The 23799-nt window shown below is 36.0% G+C and overlaps 1 protein-coding gene across 1 annotated transcript in view; it reads right to left on the bottom strand.

Moving 5' to 3' along the window:
* Positions 1-4041: 4041 nt before the first annotated feature.
* Positions 4042-23799, bottom strand: part of LOC142342575 (glycogen phosphorylase, muscle form-like) — a 246640-nt gene continuing 226882 nt past the window's right edge. The window contains exon 18 of the mRNA XM_075393949.1: positions 4042-5221. The gene's annotated coding sequence lies outside the window, so the exon portion shown is untranslated. The remainder of the gene's footprint in view (positions 5222-23799) is intronic.

The raw sequence follows: 23799 nt of genomic DNA, 5'->3' as shown, positions 1-23799 counted from the left end.
GATGTTATCCTGTTCAAGATCAATAAATTTAAGCCAAAGGGTTGCTTATCAATCAAAAAGCAACCGATTTTTTTAACAAAAATTAAAATAGCAAAAGTGAATAAAATGTTGAAAATTATTTGTACAGTTAATCAGAAAAAAATCCTTACAGTGAAAGACTAAAATGAGAAACCTGAAAGTTAAAACCAAAACATTTTTGGGTCATTTAAATCAGACCGAGAAAAATAAGACAAATTTTTAAGGAATTGAAAAAAAAATTGTCTATATAAGTAAAACTTTTGAAATGTGCCTAATTTTAGACATTTACAATCCAGTTTCATCAACACTTTATAAAGCCAACAATTTTGATAGAAGATAAATTGATAGATTCTTGAACAAAAAAAATAAACATGGCAAAAGTTAGAACAAGCAACTCACTTGATTCGGAACTGGCCACCTGAATGGGAGCTTTTCGTTTTCCAGGAAACTACAGCAATGTTATTAGCAAAAGAACCTTCTACATTTCCGCTTAACCAGTTTATTCTAACTCGTACTGGAAGTAAAAAAAAACAGCTAAAGAAATAATTCCAAACCTTCCAAAATTACTGACTTAGCGAGCGCATTTTATACAGGGCGTTTTCAAAAAATATGACTTGTACGAAATTGAAGCAGAAAACTTAAAATTAAGAAATCTACGATTATTCGAAATCAAAAGAAAACGAAATCGTTTAACATTTCAAAAACAATCATTGACAAACTTTAAAAAATTAGTTTTATCTTTACTTTATTTTTAACCTATAAAACTAGGCAATGTTCAAATCGTCAAAAATGATAACGCAAATGATAGGCACTTAAAACAATTAAAACGATGATTGAAAAATTGACCAATGAAGCATAAAGAATTGACAAAAACAAAATTCGCGAAAACTCAAATTCTGCTTATTTTGCTTTGAAAACAGTTGCCGTCAAAGTGAACAAGACTATGAAAGGAAGGGACAACTAAAGCAAATGAATGAAGTTTGAAATTCGGAGACAATCAGCCCTACTATTAGGAAAAAACTTCAAAAAATATTATTTCAGAGTATAAGCAGCGCGTGAGAATGATTAGATTCTAACGAGCAAAAGGCCATTTAAACAGTGAATCATCTGCATTATATTTGCGCTGAATCAAATAGAGGCTAGTAAGGCGTAGACCTGTTAGCAAACTGCTCCGCGACTTTATGCCCCAGGCTTTACCTGTTAATCACGTTTTTGAGGACGAAAAGTCGAATGGACAGACGAAACAACGATGAGACGAAAAGTCTGTAGTACGAAGAAATGCAAAAGACAAACAGGACTAGTATAATTGCTGGAAACTTCGTTTGAGGGTAGTTAATATGACGATAACAAGCGTTGCACATCTATCGATGAGAATTTGAAAGCATTTGATGAGTACGGCAAAAAACCGAACCAATGTGACTTTGCTTTCGGATTAGACTACTTTTCCACAAAAAGTCTCATCACCGTGGCTAATTTATGCAACAGTTTTCATCCCAATGAGAGTTGATTAAAAATATTTACAACTTTCATTTACTAATTTGGCTTCTCTGAGTCTGATCATTTCTCGATGGGGATAACAGCCGTGTGGTAATATTTATTCTAATCCTAGAAACCTGTACACGCCATTGAATTAACTGATCTGCAAACTCTATCACGGCAATAATGATCAGCCAGTCGACTGCAACTATTGCCACGGTTGTTTAGCTCAGTTCTACACTTGGACTCCTGTATCTTTGATGTCCCACTTTTTCACCCCTATTTATTCACTCCGTTATAATTCAACCTCTCTATCATTTCACCCTGATTTTAATGTTTTATATGCTTAGGACTATCAAAATGGTAACGATAAGTACTTGGCATTGCCTCAGTTGCCCGAGGGACTTGATATGAAACTATCAAAAAGAACATGGGATTTTCGTCATGGCGAAACCGAAGTAGAAAATGAACTTGATATTGCAAATTGTCTATATAGAAATTTTCAAAATCTAAGCTTATACAATGGACAATATGTGAGCACTCCAAATATTTCTCGCATAGCAGTTAGGGAAAAGTTAAGCTTCAAACAGTTACACTAAAGGAACTCTATGATGCCATTGATTCACTCGACAACAATAAGTCTCCGGGTCCAGGCGTTTTTAATGCTTGGGCAATCAAGGCAGCAAAGTTTCCAATCGGAACCCATTTGCAGTTTGTTTTTAACACATGCATTAGTCAAACTATTTTCCCGGAAAATTTAAAACTTGCTTTCATTAGTCCGGTCTACAAAAAAGGTGACGTAAAAATTTGTGAGAACTATAGGCCTATCTCAATTACTCCAATGTTTGCAAAACTCTTTGAGCGTATACTTCTCAATCAGGTTAACGAATTTATACAAAGAAAAAATTTTGAACGGTACACAGTTTGGATTTCAAAAACATAAGTCTTCTACAGATGCTGTTTTACACTTAATCGAAAAATTACAAGAAAACTACGATAACTTAAATTTCAGTTGCTGTTTTTATTGTTCTTGCTAAAGCATTTAATTCAATATCGCACGAAATTTTTCACAAAAAGATTGAAGCTTACGGTTTTTCAGAAAGTGCAGTTGAATTATTTGCTTCATTTCTTAAAAACAGACAGCAGTGTGTTAAGATAAATGACGTTTACTCAGAATGGTTGGAAACAAATCATGGTGTTCCACAGGGAACGGTTTTAGGACCACTAGTTTTTCTTCTCTACATTTATGATTTTCGAGAAAAGGTACAAGGAAACTTCGACATAATTCAATTTGCTGATGACACAAGTTTCCATTTTAGCAGAAACAATGTCAGCGAACTGGAAAAATGGTCTCTGAAATACTGGAGAAAACAGATAATTATCCAAAGCAAAACAAATTAAAGATATACGGGTAAAACTGAACTTGTTTGCGTCTCGAAAGAAAATGAAAATTTTGAACCAATAGTTTTTCGGGGACAAGAAAATAAACCACAAAGTCACTGCCGATACTTGGGTATAATGATTGATTCTAAATTAAAATTTCATGTCCAACTCAACAAAGTCCTATCAAATATGGCCACAGCGATTAGATCCATATACCTTTTACGTTATCAGTTACCTCTGAAAGCACGATTGATGCTATTCCCTAGTCCTAGTCCTTTCCCTAGTCCTTTCTCATTTAACAATAAGTGCTCTATTTTTAGAGAACTTGAATTTCTCTGCAATGCAGCGAATTAATCGACAAATCGATTGGGGAATTAAAGTTTGCTATATGAGAAAAAAGTTTGAGAGATCCACAGATCTCTTAGTAAAATCTGACATTTTGCCTGCAGAACTTTTAATAAGCCAGATGAGCGTTTCAAAACTTAGGAATGATATTTCATTTTTGAAATCAGACGGCAGAGAGTATTTTTCTAAGTGGTAATGTCTTAGTAAGAAAAAACAACAGAACTGAACAGCTAACTCTCCTAAGGTCGAGCAGTCGATGATTACAAAAAAGAAGCATCCAAAAATGGAAAACTTCCGCGTGAAGTCCAGACTATCAGATCACGCTCAAAGTTTAAATGCATGTTAAAACAGCATGTGCTCCAACAATTCAAACTTGTACCGTTGGAAAGGAACGTTGGTGGATTCAAAAGTTATTTTTACCTTTAAAAAACGGAACCACTAATTTTGATTTTTCACATTGTACTAATTTTGTATATATAATTTTAAACTTGTAATATTTAACCCCTGGGTTATATTTTCAATTTACTTGTTTAAAAAAAGTTTTCAGCTTAACTCTGACAAAAAATGCCTTTATCGTCGACTGCTAATTGGCGAGATGAAATGATAGAGGAGTGAAATAATAGAGGATTTAGAGAATAGAGTGGTTAAATGATTTATGGTTAAGATATGCGGGGTTAAATGAACCGGGGTGAAAAGAAGTAGAACCATCTTCGATATCTCAACGCTTTGTTTGATCGAATATACACGATTTTTTTTTAAAAAAATTTGACTCACTCTAAACTCACTCTTCATTTCGATCTATTCACTTTTCAAAACAGGTTCAGTTAGTAAATCATCAATTAAACTGTGTAAATATATCTATCAATATAAATCCAAACTAATTACTTTTGAATAAGCACATCACGTTTTGATTAATATTCATTATTATTCATATTACAAATTGTGAACGGAAAGCACCTCACGTTTTGTTTGTTTGTTTGTTTACATCAAGTATTTGGAATTTGTGTTTTGAGTTGGTAAACTGCTATTTCAAATATCCGCATTTCAAATATTGAGTTTCGAATGTTTAATAAAAAAACAAAATTTATTTAATTTCTCAATTTTTAGCTCGCATCAATCTTAAGTTTCAAATACTTAATAGAACAAAACAATTTTTCAATTTTTTAAAATGATTTTTCGATTTTTAAAAATAATTTTCCGATTTTTTGAGCGATTTTCCAATTTAGCCTAAGAACGAACAGCAGTTTTTAGAAAATAAATTCTATGCTACTCAACGAACAAGTGCAAGTATACCTACATTGTATATTTGGATAGATTCTGGCGAATAAATTTATTTCTTCACATAATTTAGCTGCTATCGGTAATGAAAGCCAGCAAAAAGCAAAGTTACAGGTGATACATCTTGACTGAAATAAATCAACAACAACCATCTTACAAAATATCCTGCACAGCAAGAAATTACGAGTCTTTCGCATCATACCCCTTCCCCACGAAATTATAGCCCCCATTATGGTATGTTCACGAGGATTTTATTTTGGGGGGTATGCATTATTTGACCGCGAAGCTGGGGGGTTATAATGGGAAAGACAGCAAGTTACAATTCGAAATAGTTTTATTTGCTTTCTTCTTAATGATCAAGATAACAATTCTATATGTAGTGCACGGCTAGCACGACAGTGATTCCTATATCAACGTTAATGGCAATTAAAATGATTACAATGACCGGGGTCGGTACTTCTTTAACTAAAATTTTGAATTAAAATGGTCAGAAACGGTTATTACTGCAAGAATTGTTTTAAGAAACAATGGCTTGTACGTAAGTTACTTCTGTGATAATTGTAATATTGTTTGAGTTAAATTTTAATGCGAAATGGAAACGAGTAGAATGACAGTGGTTTAGTTTAGGTTAGAGCAAGGCTCTAGTGCAGAAAGAGGCTTGGGATGGATCTCCAATTTTTGACCCAGTTGTTCCATACTTGACTTTCATGTGTTCACCACCCTGAAGAGGAAAATTTAACATTTAACTGACTAACGTCGGAAGAATTGCTATCGAACGACTAGTGGAAGCTCTAATCTATTGCAGCCTGATTCAGTGGAGGGGGGGGGGTAACTCAAATCGCTAGGGGGGCTTCAATCGCTAACATTATATACGTAAGTGGGGTGAGGGCAAGTTAGTGGTGTCTCTAGTTGTTTTAATAGGGAGAACAGACTGTTATCGATAAAATTTCTCATGATCACCATTCACCTTGAAAATTACCAGCAGTTCCTAATTTATGTTTCAGTACCTAAGCTACTGCTAAAGTCCAATGTTCGAAAACAGAAGTCAACTTTCTAAAACAGAAGTCAATGCTCGGAAACAAAAGTCAAAAGTTCAAGTCATGTACAAACTTGCGTCAGCTAAAAACCTGTAGAATCTGCAAACTCCTCTTCGAATCGAAAAAAAACTAACACCTTTACAATAATTGCTTCAAACTTCGTTCGAAAGCAATTAAAAACTAAACACAATCGATTTTCATTCAAAAAACTCGTAAGGGCGTTGAAACAGAAGGACAAAAACAGAAACATAACCTACGAGTGTCTGAAAAATTACTCTCAGACGACCAGCGAGCCTTTCGTTCCGGTGAAAGCCAGCTACGGCTGGTCAAACTAATATGATTAAGAACAGCCCATAGTACAATGAATTCGTCAACTCGAAACAATTTTGGTACACTTATTAGTTTGGCTCCAAAAGAACTAGACAGTCATTCAATGCCCTCTGGGCTTTACATTTTTATCACGCCGGTGAGGACCAAAAACGTCAGACAAAACGTTCAAGCGAAAAATCGCATAAAAACGCATAAAATCGCATAAAATTATAGCACGGATAATAATTGCTACGGATTTCTTTTGAGAGCAATTAATATACATAACCGACTAACGTCGGTCGAATTGCTCTGAAACAACCAGCGAGCGGTTTGGTTTGTGAGTAGCTAGCTTTAGCTTAATTGAAGGGGTGAGGTGAGCGCAGCGGTGGGTGCAACGGTGGGGGGGGGGGCGGCAACGGTTTGAGGGGTATTGGGCTACACAGGGCCCTTACGGACTGAACGATGTGCAGGCTGGGGATGAGGGGCTGATGTGGGGGCGGGGTAATGATGGGGCGGGGGGATCAATTTCTATGAACCGCCCTTCACATCATATGTATAAGTCTCCAAAACAGTTTCTGTGACTTGGAGACTAGACAGCTGAAAGGCTCAAAGATAATTATTGCCCACTGGGCGCTACCTGTTTATCCCGTTTCTGAGGTAGAAAAATTAAATGCGCCAGACGAAAAATCGGTCAAGCATAAAGACCAACTGGACTAATATTGTTGCTACAAACTTCGTTTGAGAGCAATTAACAAGGATTTTCTAAAAAGTACTAGTTAAATCATTTATGATAAAACATATTTTTATACATTTCTACTATAATTCAGCGTTAATTAGGGTAATAGTTGATGATATCATGTCAAATAACAGCAACTGAAGTGCGGCATCAACAAAGGAGTTAAGGAAAGACAATGAGAGATAGTGTGAGGAATAAAAAGTGAACGAGAAAGAAGGAAAGAAGCCCCGACCGACAAACAGAGACAGAGAGAGAGAGAGAGAGAGGAGAGAGAGAGAGAGCTAGGAATATTTTCCATGATGAGATTCGATTCGGAACTTCGTTTTCTAGCCTTGGTAGTAATTAAATCAATTTAGAACAGAAACCGAAATGTGCAGAAGTTAAAATGGAAGTTTTTAGATTTCGCAGTGAAAAAAAAATGTTCAAAAGCACTTTTTTTTTGTCTCTGGAGTTCTTTCATGTAACCCATCTGTAACCCTTAAAAGGATAGCTCATGTTCGAAAATGTAGTCTGACCAAATTTACGGAAGACACCCCATATCTCCACAAAACATTTTTTGAGTAAACTGAGGTCAAGTGGTGTTTTCTTGGGTTGAATTAAGGTAAGGCTGACTTTCAATTCATTAAAAAAACAAAAACCGACAAGAAAAAAAGGGGTTCGGGATATAGGAAATTGCTAATAATTTTTTCAAAAATGGTTTTTTTAAATTGACTTTTTTAAATTTTTTTAAAAAAAATATTTATGGACCAATGTCATCTTCAACTTGTTTTGTTCATTAGGCAACAAAAATCCAAATTTTTACCTGTATCAAAGTGTTTTGGAAAACTCGTGATCTCTACCTATAAGAAATAAGTCTTTAGTGATAAGGGTATCACTACTGGTACGATGACACCTAAATCAACAGTAAAACTCAGTACGGTTACAAAGTTGAATGTTTATCGAAATTCATTCTTTCATAGGAAGTCAACAACTAAAAATTGGAATGAGCTCAAATAGGCTGGATATATGTTTTTCGATACGGGAAATTCGAAGCTGGGCTCAGAATTGAGTCTCTAGTAGTTTGATAAAGAATTGAGTCTCTAGTAGTTTCATAGTAGAATTGAGTCTCTAGTCAGAATTGAATCTCTAGTAGATTGATATTGATAAAGTGTATGAAATTACTGGTAACGGCGATGTTCGAAAATGGTGTACATTTAGTGTTTTGTGAAAGGTTTTTCCCAAAAGCTCTGGAGACCACTGCTAAGTAACGGAATCTATTTCCTGACATCCAAACAGTACAGAAACACTACTTTCAACATCTACCGAGAAACCCAATCATTTTTTTGTTATATGATTGGGTATCGAACTCGACTTGCACCTTAACTAATAACTTTTTTCAAATTTGGATTTCAAAACCGCGCCGGCCGCACAAAATACATGTGTGCATTTTTCATAAAATGGCAACGCTTTGAACTAGTAAGGTGTTTTTTGAGGCAAGTTAAAAATTTTTGAGGGATCTCGAAAACCTGGTGCAATCACAGAGATTTTCAGGGATCCCTTATAATAAATTCTTGTTTACATTTAACCAGTCGCTGTTTTAAGCCTATATACAACCCTCTGTGACTATTAATTTGAATTTTATTTAGACCTGAAGCTAGGGTAAACACTTTTTGACTTTTTGTTATATGATTGAGTTTCGAACTCGAATTGCTCCACAATAAATATTTTTTTTCAAATTTATATTTCAATACCGTGTTGTCGCACCAAAAATACAAAGTTTCAACCATTTTTTAAAATTAGGTGTATTTTTCATAAAACGTCGACACTTTGAAGTTGTTGTTTGAGGCATGTAAACAATTTTTGAGATGTCTCGAAACCCTGTTCACGGTTTCTTTAGAATAAATTCTTGTTAACATTTAGCGGTTGTTTTAACCCTCTTCGACTATATAGGTTTTTATTCAGAACTGAACTTAGGGCTAAAACTTTTGACTTTTTGTATTATGCTTAGAATTTGAACTCGAATAGCTCCACAAATATTGACGTTTTTTGCTTTTGGATTCGAAAATGGATTTTTAGTTCAATGGGTGAATTTTTCATGAAATGGCGACACTTTGAACTCTTAGGTAATTTTTGAGGCATGTAAACAAATTTTGAGGTATCTCGAGACCATGACATCATACCCGTGGTTTTCATGATTTCTCTATAACAAATTCTTGTTTATCTTTAATTAGCGGTTGTTTTAAGCCTATATAGAAACCTTTGAGACCATTGTTTCAGTTTTCATTAACGATTGAATTTTAAGATACTTTTTCCGAGTTTGGAGTTACGGAAAGCTTAATGAATCAACGTACAATATGAATTTTGACAAAAAGTCTTCACCAGCGTCTTGACCGTTAAAAATACTAGGTAACTACCAATTTCGGCATCAAAAGATGCATTTTACATAAAATGGCAGCTATTTTACATTTTCCATATCTTAAAACATGGGTTAAAAAGTGTGTCTCGTGTGCAACTTCAAATGGTCAAAAAGTAATGACAAATTAATTTTTTTGTTGGGTTTTTAAAATAGGGCAACTAGGGGTCAAATGAGGCTTATGTTAGCTCAAAAAATTCACAGATAACCGAGATAATAATGTTCTTTCCCTTTTTGGCCACTTTCGACAGCAAAATTTCCGACCTTCTCACACCAAAAAGTTAAAAAATTTGTTTTTTTTTGCACTTTTCTACGATGTCAGAAACCAAATTGGCTTTCCGAAACCACTATTATATCAGGTCATTTTCTTCGCCATCACCTTCAAAATTGCAATCAAATTTGATTTTTGGAGCAAATAGCTCCAAAACTGGATTTCCTGATTTTGGATTTAAAAAAGTGCTGGCCGCACAAAAGACTAGGTTTCTATCAGTTTTAGGGCCCATAGCTGAATTTTTCATGAAATAGCGACACTTTGAAGTCTTAGGTGTTTTTTCAGGCATGCAAACAAATTTTGAGACATCAAGACCCTGATGGAATCCAAGAGGTTCAAGGTTTCTTTGGAACAAATTCTAGTTTGCCTTTACCCAGCGATTGTTTTAAGCCTTTATACAACCCTCTGTGGCAATTACATGAGTTTATATTTAGGCTCGAATTTAGGGTAAAAAGGGCTCGAAAGTGAGTTACGAGAAGAGGAAGCAGACGAGAGCGAAAACGATGATCAGGATTATGAGGAAAGTTCTTCTTCAGCCAGTGAAAATAAGGCCCTATCACTAAAAAAGTTCCTTTTAAGTTTACAAATTTTACAGTTCCTGAGACAAAGAAAGCAAAGGAAAGGAAGACAAACGTACGAAGCTAGCGATCAACTTTACGAATGGTTGTCCGATTTCTACCTTCGGCGAAAGAGCAGTCAAAAATGCGAAAGTATTCCCACTGAGGTCAAAAAGTTGGAACAAACTCACAAAACAATTTCAAGAGATGCAGTGGATACAATCTTCAAGCTAATCGATAAGTGAATATCTTGCAACAAAAACACTCACTAAGTCGTTTGAAACTCAAACCCAAACGCAAGTAGAACTTTTGTTTCTTCAAACCTTATTCAAAACGAAACTCTGAATATTGCAAGTATGCTGATGTCTCAATTTGGAAACTTGTGAGAAATTTTGTTCTCAAACATTAAGCGTTAATAAAAAGAAAGTACAGATTTTTGTAAATAATTAGAGACAAACTTCTCACACAAATTTCTAAACTGAGTTTATTCTTTGCTAACTATGCTTAATCCTAAACTAAGCTTTATCTTAAGAGAAGAAACCCTGACAAGATTTTAATAGTTTCTTTATAACAAATTCTAGTTTGCCTTTACCCAGCGATTGTTTTAAGCCTTTATACAACCCTCTGTGGCAATTACATGAGTTTATATTTAGGCTCAAATTTAGGGTAAACACTTTCACCTTTTGTAATATGATCAGTTTTCGAACTCGAATGGCTCCACAACTAACAACTTTTTTCAAATATGGATTTCAACCGTGCTCACCACACAAAATACAAAATTTCTTCCATTTATTTGATTAATAGGTGTATTTTTCATAAAATTTCGACAATTTGAACACTTTGGTGTTTTTTGAGGCATGTAAACAACTTTTGAGATATCTCGAATTCCTGACAAAATGTCAGAGTTTTCATGGTTTTTTATAATGAATTCTTCTTCACCTTTGGCCAGCGGTTGTTTTTATTTTTGTGTTTTTATTCAGACTTGAATTTTGGTGGAAAACTTTTTGACTTTGTTTTATGCTTTGAATTTGAACTCAAATAAGTCCACAACTTTTAACTTTTTTTGATTTTCGCTCTCAAAATCGTGCTGAGAGCACAAAATATTACGTTCCTGCAAATTTTAATATTATATAAATATAATAATAAAAATAATATCAATAATATAAAATATTACGTTCCTCAGAGATTTTAATAGTTTCTTTATAATAAATTCTTGTTTACCTTTACCCAGCGGTTGTTTTAAGATATTATACAACCCTCTGTGATAATTATTTATGTTTTTATTCAGACCTGAATTTTAAACTTTTTGACTACTTCTGTTATGCTTGGATTTTGAACTCAAAGCCCCAAAACTATTAATTTTTTTTGATTTTCGCTTTCAAAATTGTGCTGGCTGCACAAAAATTAGATTTCAAACAATTTTTAGTTTCAATAGATGAATTTTTCATGAAATGGTGACACTTTGAACTCTTAGGTATGTTTTGAAGCATGCAAAGTAATTGCAAGATATCTCGAGACCCTGATGCATGAGTTTTTGAGCTATGCTTGGAATTGAACTCGGATAACATTTTTTGATGTTGGATTTGGAAATTGTGCTGGCCGCACAAAATACTAGATTCCTACCACTTTTTAGCTAAATGTGTAAAATTTTCATAAAATGGCGACACTTTCAACTCTTCGGTATTTTTGAGGCATATAAACAAATTTTGATATACCTCGAAACTCTGACAAAATCTTAAAAAATTTCATGGTTTCTTTATAAGAAATTCTTGTTTAACTTTCGCCAGCGGTTGTTTTAAGCCCAAAAACAACCTTATTTTGAAATAATTTACGTTTTTTTCCAGACCTGAAGTTTGTCACAAAAACTTATCGTTACAACTCAAATACTTATTCATTTGATACAAGGCTTGCTCTCGAAACGCTTTGCACGAAGAAACGAAAGTCTCATGAGAAATGCTGAAGTACTAGTTCCAGAAACAAAATGCACGAGTGATGGATATCACGAAAAGGTTCACAATCGCGATCAGTATTCTAAAACTAAAGAAGATGGCAAACAATCAGAGGGAAAAACTACTGACGACAAGAATACGATTCGGAAGCCGGATTCTCATCATCAAAAGTCAAACGAATCTTCAATGTCCCCATTGGAAGACATTTCGACAAGAAAAAATTTTGGCTGGTGGTAAGTAAGCACAAGATAACGATCCACGTGAAACTGTTAGCAAACAACTGTTCGTCCCACAACTAATGTGTGCTCCGGAGTTCAAGAAATAAGAATCACGAAAGCAAAAGCTTTATCCAGAGGACCAAGAATATAACCCCACGGATGAGGATTCAACCAACAATGATAGCGATGATGAAAACGGTTGTATGGAAGATGAACCGCACAACAATGAGGAAGGAAATCAGTTACAAATTCCTTTGAACATTCAACCCTTATCAACTCGAATTCTTGCGCTGCCGAATTCTTCAGGTTATTGCGTCACAACAAAAAAATTTGCTTTTGCTGCCAAAAAAACAATTGCCAAGGACAGCAGTCTGGAACGTCATCTGGAAACGATCCACCGGTCGATTAAGTATTTCTGCAAAAAGAACAGTTGCCTAAAAAATTTCGTCAGACTAAACCGCCACAAGAGGGATCATTAAAGCGATATAACTACTATTATAGCGGTTACAGATTTCCCTCAATATATACTCAACAGTCCTCATTTTACGGATATACCAACACTGGTTCCTATAGACGACAAGCTAAATTGGACTAGAAAAGGGTCCTTTGACTTCAGAGATGAGCTGATTAAGAATTCTTGATTTCAAGCGAGCACATAACCCAGATCGAGAAGGTCATCCGAATCATGAGTCTGTTATAAAGACAAGTGTGAATCGTTTAACTAAATGCATGGAGCTTACAAAGGGCTTAACGAGATAAACTAAGGTCACACATTTGCTTCACGGACAGAATTAGGTTTTTGCTCCTTCAGGGAGGATCCAAATATTGTACGAGTTGAAGCAAGGAACGAGTTGATTAGTGAGCAAGGAACAAAGCAAAAGCAAAAACTTGATACAGAGCAAAATCTCTCGTTGGGATACTCAGAAAACAGGAAATTGGACCAAAGAGGACATGGAAGCAAGTGCAACAAAGCGTTCGCAGCGCCAATCTCCCGTCAATTGATGAAGCAGAAAAGCTTCAACGTGAGATGAACAATTATTTGCAGCAAAAGCTGGAACAATCATCCAAATAAAGCCTTGACTACTGGAGAGTGCAGTGCACACTCATAATAGAGCTTATTCTACGAAATGTTTCATTGACAGCTGAAATAACAAGATCAATTACGTCATACTTTCTTCTCGTACAAGCAAGCAGACGCAGAAGAAAATATAGTGCAAGTCAGTTATGTACCACCTGAAATGCAATCAACTTCACAGACTGCTGAGAGAAAAGCTGTTGAGAAAGCGTACGATATAAATGAGTAGAATCATAAGACTTTACACATTTCCGGGGTGAATCAAAGACAAAGCAAGAAGAGAGTATATTGCGATTTATCTGAAATACAAAGTAAAGATTGGTAGACTTGAAGACAATAACATGTTCCAACTTCTTGAGATAACGAACACCGACAAAACTGACTCCGACGGTGTTTACAACCGGAATCAACAATACTATCGGGTTGTCAAGAGTTTTTTCAAAACGAAAGCCAATTTCACTAGCCGCGAAATCAGAAAAGTTTGCAAGACAAAATTTTTGAATGACGAGAACATATTTGACGTACAATTGAGAAATACGAACAAAACTATTGGTCACATGGGATGAACTTCCCATTTATAATATGAAACCACGACTAATAAGCGAACGAATAGCAGAACTGTTTCTCAGCAGCTTGACAGGAGTTTGAGTAATTCTAGACCACAGTTGGAAACGGCAACTTCCATGACAGAAATTTTGCCCCAGATAACTGAAAATAAAAGTGAATTACGAGAAGAGGAAGGAGACGCAAGCAAAAACGATCATCAGGATTATGAATTTCTTCTTCAGCCAGTGAAAATAATGCCCTGTCACTAAAAAAGACCCTGATGCAATCCCAGAGGTTTTCATGGTTTCTTTACAATAAATTCTTGTTTACCTTTAGTCAGCGGTTATTTTAAGACCATATACAACCCTCTGTGACGATTATTTAAGTTTATTCGGACATGAATTTTAAACTTTTTGAATACTTGTGTCATGCTTGGATTTTGAACTCAAAGCTCCAAAACTAAAAACTTTTTTGATTTTCGCTTTCAAAATTGTGCTGGCTGCACAAAAAATTAGTATCAACCAAATTTTTAGTTCGATAGGTGAATTTTTCATGAGATGTCGACACTTTGAACTCTTAGGTATTTTTTGAAGCATGTTAACAAATTTTGATATATCTCGAGACCCTGATGCAATCCAAGAAGTTTTCGTGTTATTTTACAATAAATTCTTGTTGACATTTAGCCAGCGGTTGTTTTAAGCCCATATTAAGTCAAAGTTCCAAAACAATTAACTGTTTTGATTTACGCTTTCCAAATCTTGCTGGCCGAACAAAATATTAGGTCCCTACCAGTTTTTACCTATAAACAACCTTATTTTGAAACAATTTATGTTTTTATTCAGACCTCAAGTTTTTCAAAAAAACTTATCCGCTCAATTCAAATACTTTTCTTTTGATACAAGGCTCAATCTAGAAACGCTTTGCACGAAGAAACGAAAGTTTCATGACTGAAACATTTGCTTACTCGGACCCGGAAAAATCCTTTGAGGTTAAACCTGCTCGTGTGAAGGAAAACTGTCTGTTTGCGAAGAACTTAAAAGAAGGTGATTACTTGTTAACTTATTGGGGGAAAACGAGGAAGTTGATTGTCCCACAATGCAATTCCATACATTTAACAATCGAAGTCCCATTTCGGATTCAGGGCAGACAGAGACATAGAAATTGGAGAGGAGCCGACTAACAATTACGGGGAAAATTTGTGCTCCCTGGCGTAACTCCGAAAAAACTCAAGTCTGATGACGAGAACAAAACACCTGAGTTGCGAAAACTCAAAAAGAATACCAATCACCATGGACAGCAAAAATATGGAAAACAGCTACAGAATACGCACTGGATACCGAGATTTTGTCAGAAATTTTTGAAGAACAATGATAGCAATAGTGAAAACGATTGTATGGAAGATGAACCGCACGACGATGAAGGAAATCAGTTACCAATTCCTTTGAACAGTCAACCTTTATCAACTCGAATTCTTGTTGTGATTACTTGTTAACTTATTGGGGGAAAACGAGCAGAGAAGAATTCTCGAGGCCGCCGAATATGGCTTACAAGACGTATTCAACTATCAGAACACAGTTCATAAATGCGGAAAATCCTGAGGCGAGTGGCATTACTAGATTTGCTAACGATGAAGTTGATTGCCCCACAATGCAATTTAATACATTTAACAATCGAAGTCCCATTTCGGATTCAGGGCAGACAGAGACATAGAAATTGGAGAGGAGCCGACTAACAATTACGGGGAAAATTTGTGCTCCCTGGCGTAACTCCAAAAAACTCAATCTGATGACGAGAACAAAACACCTGAGTTGCGAAAACTCAAAAAGAATACCAATCACCATGGACAGCAAAAATAAGGAAAACAGCTACAGAATACGCACTGGATACCGAGATTTTGTCAGAAATTTTTGAAGAACAATGATAGCAATAGTGAAAACGATTGTATGGAAGATGAACCGCACGACGATGAGGAAGGAAATCAGTTACCAATTCCTTTGAACAGTCAACCTTTATCAACTCGAATTCTTGAGCTGCCAAATTCTTCAGGTTATTGCGTCACAACAAAAAAATTGCTATTGTTGCCAAAAAAACAATCGCCAAGGACAGCAGTCTGGAACGTCATCTGGATACGATCCACCGGATAACAAAAATCAACGCAACAGTGGTAACCAGAGCTCTTATGTTCGAGCAAACATACAAAGGAAAGCGGACGATAAAGTATTTCTGCAAACAGAACAGTTGTCTAAAACGTATCAACAGACTAAACCGCCACAGGCGGGATCATTAAACCGATAAAAGCGGTTACAGAATTTCTTAAATAAATACTCAACAGTCCTGATTTTACAGATATATCAACACTGGTTTCCATAGACAAGCTAAATTGGACTAGAAAAAGATCCTATGACTTCGAAGATGAGCTGATTATAAGTTTTCTTGTTTTCAAGCGAGCACAAAACCCAGATCGAGAAAGTCATTCGAATCATGAACCTGTTATAGAGACAAGTGTGAATCGTTTAACTGAACGCATAGAGGTTACAAAGGGCTTAACGAGCGTTACTGAAGTCATACATTGACTTCATGTACAGAAATAGGTTTTTGCTCCTTCAAGGAGGATCCAAATGTTGGAAGAGTTGAAGCAAGGAACAAGTTGATTAGTTAGCACGGAGCAAAGCAAAAGAAAAAACTTGATACAGAGCAAAACCTCTCGTTCGGATTCTCAGAAAACAGAAAATTGGACCAAAGAGGACATGGAAGCAAGTGCAACAAAGCGTTCGCAGCGCCAATCTCCCGTCAATTGATGAAGCAGAAAAACTTTAACGTGAGATGAGCAATTATTTGCAGGAAAAGCTGGAACAATCAACCACATGAGGCCTTGACTACTGGAGAGTGCAGTGCACACTCATAATTATGGTTATTCTACAAAAAGTTCCACGGACAGCTGAAATAACCAGAAAACTCACGTCAAATTTTCTTCTCGTACAAGCAGACGAAGATGAAAATGTAGTGCACGTCAGTTACAAATTTTACAGTTCCTGAGACAAAGAAAGCAAAGGAAAGGAAGACAAACGTACGAAGCTAGCGATCAACTTTACGAATGGTTGTCCGATTTCTACCTTCGGCCAAAGAGCGGTCAAAAACGCGAAAGTATTCCCACTGAGGTCAAAAAGTTGGAACAAACTCAGAAAACAATTTGAAGAGATGCGGTGGATACAATCTTCAAGCTAATGGATAAGTGAACATCTTGCAACAAAAACAATCCTTAAGTCCTTTGAAACTCAAACCCAAACGCAAGTAGAACTTTTTTATCCTTCAAACCTTATTCAAAACTAAACTCTGAATTTTGCAAGTATGGTGATGTCTCAATTTGGAAACTTGTGAGAAATTTTGTTCTCAAACATTAAGCGTTATTAAAAACAAAGTACTGATTTTTGTAAATAATTAGAGACACATTTCTCACACAAATTTCTAAACTGAGTTTATTCTTTGCTAACTATGCTTTATCCTAAACTATGCTTTATCTAAAGAGAAGAAACCCCGACAAAATCTCAGAAATTTTAATAGTTTCTTTATGATAAATTCTTGTTTACCTTTAGCCAGCAGTTGTTTTAAGAACTTATATAACCCTCTGTGACAATTATTTATGTTTTTATTCAGACCTGAATTCTAAACTTCTTGACTACTTGTTTTATGCTTGGATTTTGAACTCAAAACCCCAAAACTATTAAATTTGAGTTTCGCTTTCAAAATTGTGCTGGCTGCACAAAAATTATATTTCAAACAATTTTTAGTTCAATAAGTGAATTTTTCATGAGATGGCGACACTTTGAACTGTTAGGTAATTTTTTGAGACATGTAAACAAATTTTGAGATATCCATAGACCCTGATGCAATCCCAGAGGTTTTCATGGTTTCTTTACAAAAAATTCTTGTTTACCTTTAGCCAGCGGTTATTTTAAGCCCATGAACAACCTTATTTTGAAATAATTTATGTTACAAGGCTCGCTCTCGAAACGCATTGCACGTTTGCGAAGAACTTTAAAGAAGGTGATTACTTGTTAACTTATTGGGGAAAACGAACAAAGAGTTCATAAATGCGAAAAATCCTGAGGAGAGTGGCATTGCTAGATTTGCCAACCACGAAGTTGTTTGTCCCACAATGCATTTTCATACATTTAACAACCGAAGTCCTATTTCGGATTCGGGGCAGACAGAGACATAGAAATTGGAGAGGAGCCGACTAACAATTAGGGGGAAAATTTGTGCTCCCTGGCGTAACTCCGAAAAAACTCAGTCTGATGACGAGAACAAAACACCTGAGTTGCGAAAAACAGCTACAGAATACGTACTGGATACCGCGATTTTAGGAAATTTTATCAGAAATCGGAAACAAAATATCCTGGCAGTGATACACCTGTCTTAAGTGGTGATTCTCTTTCAAGTGATAGCAGGTTTATTTATGGTTATGGTTTCGATGTCGACTGAGCAAGAAGGCAGTTGGGCCTTTTAAGTGATGAAAAAACCTTCAATCACCGAGAAATGCTGAAGTACTGGTTCCAGAAACAAAATGCACGAGTGATGGATATCACCAAATGGTTCACAGTCTCGATCAGTGTTCTAATACTAAAGAAAATGGCAAACAATCAGAGGGAAAAACTACTGACGACAGGAATACGAATCCGAAGCCGGATTCTCATCATCAAGAAAAGTCAAACGAATCTTCAATGTCCCCATTGGAAGACATTTCGACAAACGAAAAAATTTTGGCCGGTGGTAAGTAAGCACAAGATAACGATCCACGTAAAACTGTCAACAAACAGCTGTTCGTCTCACAACCAATGCATGTTCCTGAGTTCAAGAAATAAGAACGCCGAAAGCAAAAGCTTTATTCAGAGGATGAGTATAACCCAACGGATGAGGATTCAAGCAAAAATGATAGCGATAGTGAAAACGATTGTATGGAAGATCAACCGCACGACGATGAGGAAGGCAATCAGTTACCAGTTCCATTGAACAGTCTACCTTATCAAACTGAATTCTTGACTTGCCGAATTTTTCTGGTCATTGCGTCAGAACAAAATTAAAAATTTGCAATTGTTGCCAAAAAAAAATTCGCCAAAGACAGCAGTGTGAACCGTCATCTGGAAACGATCCAACGGATGACCAAAATCAACGCAACAGTGCTAACCAGAGCTCTTTTGTTCAAGCAAACATACAAAACAAAGCGGGCGATTGTATTTCTGCAAAAAGAACAGTTGCCTAAAAACTTTCGACAGACTAAACCGCCACAGGAGGGATCATTAAAGCGATATAACTACTATTATAGCGGTAACAGATTTTCCTCAATATATACTCAAGTCCTCATTTTACGGATATAAACACACTGGTTCTCATAGACAAGCAAAATTGGTCTAGAAAAGGAACCTATGACTTCGGAGATGAGCTGATTGTTTTTTTGATTTCAAGCTGGCACAAAACCCAGATCGAGAAGGTCATTCGAATCTTGAATCTGTTATAGAGACAAGTGTGATCCGTTTAACCAAATGAATAGAGGCTACAAACGTCTTAACGAGTGTTACTAATGTCACACATTGGCTTCACGGACAGACTGAGGTTTTCGCACCTCCAACGAGGATCCGAATGTTGGAGGAGGTGAAGCAATTTTTGGAATTTCTGATTAGTGAGCACGGAACAAACAAAACAAAAGCAGAAACTTCATACAGACCAAAATCTCTCGTTCGGATACTCAGGAAACAGGAAATTGGACCAAAAAAGACATGGAAGCAAGTGCGATAAAGCATTCGCAGCGCTTTTGATCTCCCGTCCATTGATGAAAGAGAAGCTTCAACGTGAAACTAACAATTATTTGCAGCAAAAGCTGTAACAATCACCTACATAAAGCCTTGAATACTGGAGAGTGCAGTGCACACTCATAAAAATGCTTATTCTACAAAATGTTCCATGGACAGCTGAAATAACAAGATCAATTACGTCGTACTTTCTTCTCGTACAAGCAGACGAAGATGCAAATGTAGTGCACGTCAGTTAAGTACCACCTGAAATGCAAACAACTTCACAGACTGGTAAGAGAAAAACTGTTAGGAAGCGTACGATATAATTGAGCAGAGTCATGAGACTTTCCACATTTCCGGGGTGAAAAATTTATCTATGACAAAGCAAGAACAGAGTATATTGCGATGTATTTGATATACGAAGTAAAGATTGGTAGACTTGGAGACAATTACATGTTCCAGTCTCTTGAGATAACGAATGCCGACAAAATTGACAATACCGAAATCAACAATACTATCGGGTTGTCAAGATTTTGTTCAAAACGAAACCAATTTCACTAGCCGCAATATCAGAAAAGTGTGCAAGGCAATAATTTTGAATGATGAGAACATCTCTGACGTACAATTGAGAAATATGAACAAAGCTATTGGTCACATGGGATCAACTTCCCATTTATATTATGAAACCGCGACTAATAAGCTAATGCATAGCAGAACGGTTTCTCAGCAGCTTGACAGGATTTTGAGTAATTCCAGATCACAGTTAGAAACGGCAACTTCCATAACAGAAATTTTGCCCCAAATAACTAAAATTGAAAGTGAGTTACGAGAAGAGGAAGGTGACGAGAGCATAAACGATGAGCATAAACCATAAGTCCTTTGAAACTCAAACCCAAACGCAAGTAGAACTTTTTTTTCTTCAAACATTATTGAAAACTAAACTCTGAATTTTGCAAGTATGGTGATGTCTCAATTTGGAAACTTGTGAGAAATTTTGTTCTCAAACATTAAGCGTTATTAAAAACAAAGTACTGATTTTTGTAGATTATTAGACACAAATTTCTCACACAAATTACTAAACTGAGTTAATTCTCTGCTAACTATGCTTTATCCTAAACTATGCTTCATCTAAAGAGAAGAAACCCTGACAAAATCTCAGAGATTTTAATAGTTTCTTTATAATAAATTCTTGTTTACCTTTACCCAGCGGTTGTTTTAAGATATTATACAACCCTCTGTGATAATTATTTATGTTTTTATTCAGACCTGAATTTTAAACATTTTGACTACTTCTGTTATGCTTGGATTTTGAACTCAAAGCCCCAAAACTATTAATTTTTTTGATTTTCGCTTTCAAAATTGTGCTGGCTGCACAAAAATTAGATTTCAAACAATTTTTAGTTCAATAGGTGAATTTTTCATGAGATGGCGACACTTTGAACTGTTAGGTATTTTATTGAGACATGTAAACAAATTTTGAGATATCTCTAGACCCTGATGCAATCCCAGAGGTTTTCATGGTTTCTTTACAAAAAATTCTTGTTTACCTTTGGCCAGCGGTTGTTTTAGGCCCACAAACAACCGTATTTTGAAATAATTTATTTTTTTATTCAGACTTGAAGTTTGTCACAAAAACTTATCCTTTCAATTCAAATAATTATTCTTTTGATACAGGGCTCGCTCGCGAAACGCTTTGCAGGAAGAAACGAAAGTCTCATGAGAGAAACATTTGCTTAATCGGACCCGGAATAATCCTTTGAGGTTAAACCAGCTCGTGTGAAGGGAAACTGTCTGTTTGCGAAGAATTTTAAAGAAGGTGATTACTTGTTAACTTATTGGGGAAAACGAACAGAGAAGAATTCTCTGTTCAGAACAAAGAGTTCATAAATGCGAAAAATCCTGAGGAGAGTGGCATTGCTAGATTTGCCAACGACGAAGTTGTTTGTCCCACAATGCAATTTCAAACATTTAACAATCGAAGTCCTATTTCGGATTCGGGGCAGCCAGAGACATAGAAATTGGAGAGGAGCCGACTTTCCACTACGGGGAAAATGTGATTGCTCCCTGGCGTAACTCCAAACAAACTCAGTCTGATGACGAGAACCAAATTAGCTGAGATGCCAAAACTCCAAAAAAGGAGACCAATCACCACGGACAGCAAAACTGAGGAAAAACAGCTACAGAATACGTACTGGATACCGCGATTTTAGGAAATTTTATAAGAAACCGGAAATAAAATATCCTGGAAGTGATACACCTGTCTTAAGTAAGTAGTGATTCCATAGTAAGTGATAGCAGGGTTATTTATGTCGATGGTTTCGATGTCGACAGAGCGAGAAAGCAGTTGGGCATTTTAGTTGATACAACCTTCGATCACCGAGAAATGCTGAAGTACTGGTTCCAGAAACAAAATGCACGAGTGATGGATTTCACCAAATGGTTCACAGTCTCGATCAGTGTTCTAATACTATAGAAAATGGCAAACAATCAGAGGGAAAAACTACTGACGACAAGAATACGAATCGGAAGCCGGACTCCCATCATCAAGAAAAGTCAGACGAATCTTCAATGTCCCCATTGGAAGACATTTCGACAAACGAAAAACTCTTCGCTGTCCTCATTTTACAGATATAAACACACTGGTTCCCATAGACAAGCAAAATTGGTCTAGAAAAGGAACCTATGACTTCGGAGATGAGCTGATTGTTTTTTTGATTTCAAGCTGGCACAAAACCCAGATCGAGAAGGTCATTCGAATCTTGAATCTGTTATAGAGACAAGTGTGATCCGTTTAACCAAATGAATAGAGGCTACAAACGTCTTAACGAGTGTTACTAATGTCACACATTGGCTTCACGGACAGACTGAGGTTTTCGCACCTCCAACGAGGATCCGAATGTTGGAGGAGGTGAAGCAATTTTTGGAATTTCTGATTAGTGAGCACGGAACAAACAAAACAAAAGCAGAAACTTCATACAGACCAAAATCTCTCGTTCGGATACTCAGAAAACAGGAAACTGGACCAAAAAAGACATTGAAGCAAGTGCAATAAAGCGTTCGCAGCGCTTTTATCTCCCGTCAATTGATGAAAGAGACGCTTCAACGTGAAACTAACAATTATTTGCAGCAAAAGCTGTAACAATCACCTACAGAAAGCCTTGACTACTGGTGAGTGCAGTGCACACTCATAATAATGCTTATTCTACGAAATGTTCCATGGACAGCTGAAATAACAAGATCAATTACGTCGTACTTTCTTCTCGTACAAGCAGACGAAGATGCAAATGTAGTGCACGTCAGTTAAGTACCACCTGAAATGCAAACAGATTCACAGACTGGTAAGAGAAAAATTGTAAAGAAGCGTTCGATATAATTGAGCAGAGTCATAAGACTTTCCACATTTCCGGGGTGAATCAAAGACAAGGCAAGAAGAGAGTATATTGCGATTTATCTGAAATACGAAGTAAAGATTGGTAGACTTGAAGACAATTACATGTTCCAACATCTTGAGATAACGAACGCCAACATAATTGACTCTGACGGTATTAACAACCGAAATCAACAATACTATCGGGTTTTCAAGAGTTTGTTCAAAACGGAAGCCAATTTCACTAGCCGCAAAAGCAGAAAAGTGTGCAAGTCAACAATTTTGAATGATGAGAACATCTCCGACGTACAATTGAGAAATACGAACAAAGCTATTGGTCACATGGGATCAACTTCCCATTTATATTAAGAAACCGCGACTAATAACCTAATGCAGAGCAGAACGGTTTCTCAGCAGCTTGACAGGATTTTGAGTAATTCCAGATCACAGCTAGAAACAGCAACTTCCATAACAGAAATTTTGCCCCAAATAACTAAAATTGAAAGTGAGTTACGAGAAGAGGAAGGAGACGAGAGCATAAACGATGAGCATAAACGATAAGTCCTTTGAAACTCAAACCCAAACGCAAGTAGAACTTTTTTTTCTTCAAACCGTATTCAAAACTAAACTCTGAATTTTGCAAGTATGGTGATGTCTCAATTTGGAAACTTGTGAGAAATTTTGTTCTCAAACATTAAGCGTTATTAAAAACAAAGTACTGATTTTTGTAAATAATTAGAGACAAATTTCTCACACAAATTTCTAAACTGAGTTTATTCTTTGCTAACTATGCTTTATCCTAAACTATCCTTTATCTAAAGAGAAGAAACCCTGAAAAAATCTCAGAAATTTTAATAGTTTCTTTATGATAAATTCTTGTTTACCTTTAGCCAGCGGTTGTTTTAAGAACTTATATAACCCTCTGTGACAATTATTTATGTTTTTATTCAGACCTGAATTCTAAACTTCTCGACTACTTGTGTTATGCTTGGATTTTGAACTCAAAACCCCAAAACTATTAAATTTTTTTGATTTTCGCTTTCAAAATTGTGC

The sequence above is a fragment of the Convolutriloba macropyga genome, chromosome 7, assembly GCF_964194025.1.
Source record: "Convolutriloba macropyga chromosome 7, txConMacr16.3, whole genome shotgun sequence".
Classification (NCBI taxonomy): domain Eukaryota; kingdom Metazoa; phylum Xenacoelomorpha; order Acoela; family Convolutidae; genus Convolutriloba; species Convolutriloba macropyga.
The sequence above is the reverse complement of the archived record's forward strand: the minus strand, read 5'-3'. Positions and strand labels throughout refer to the sequence as shown.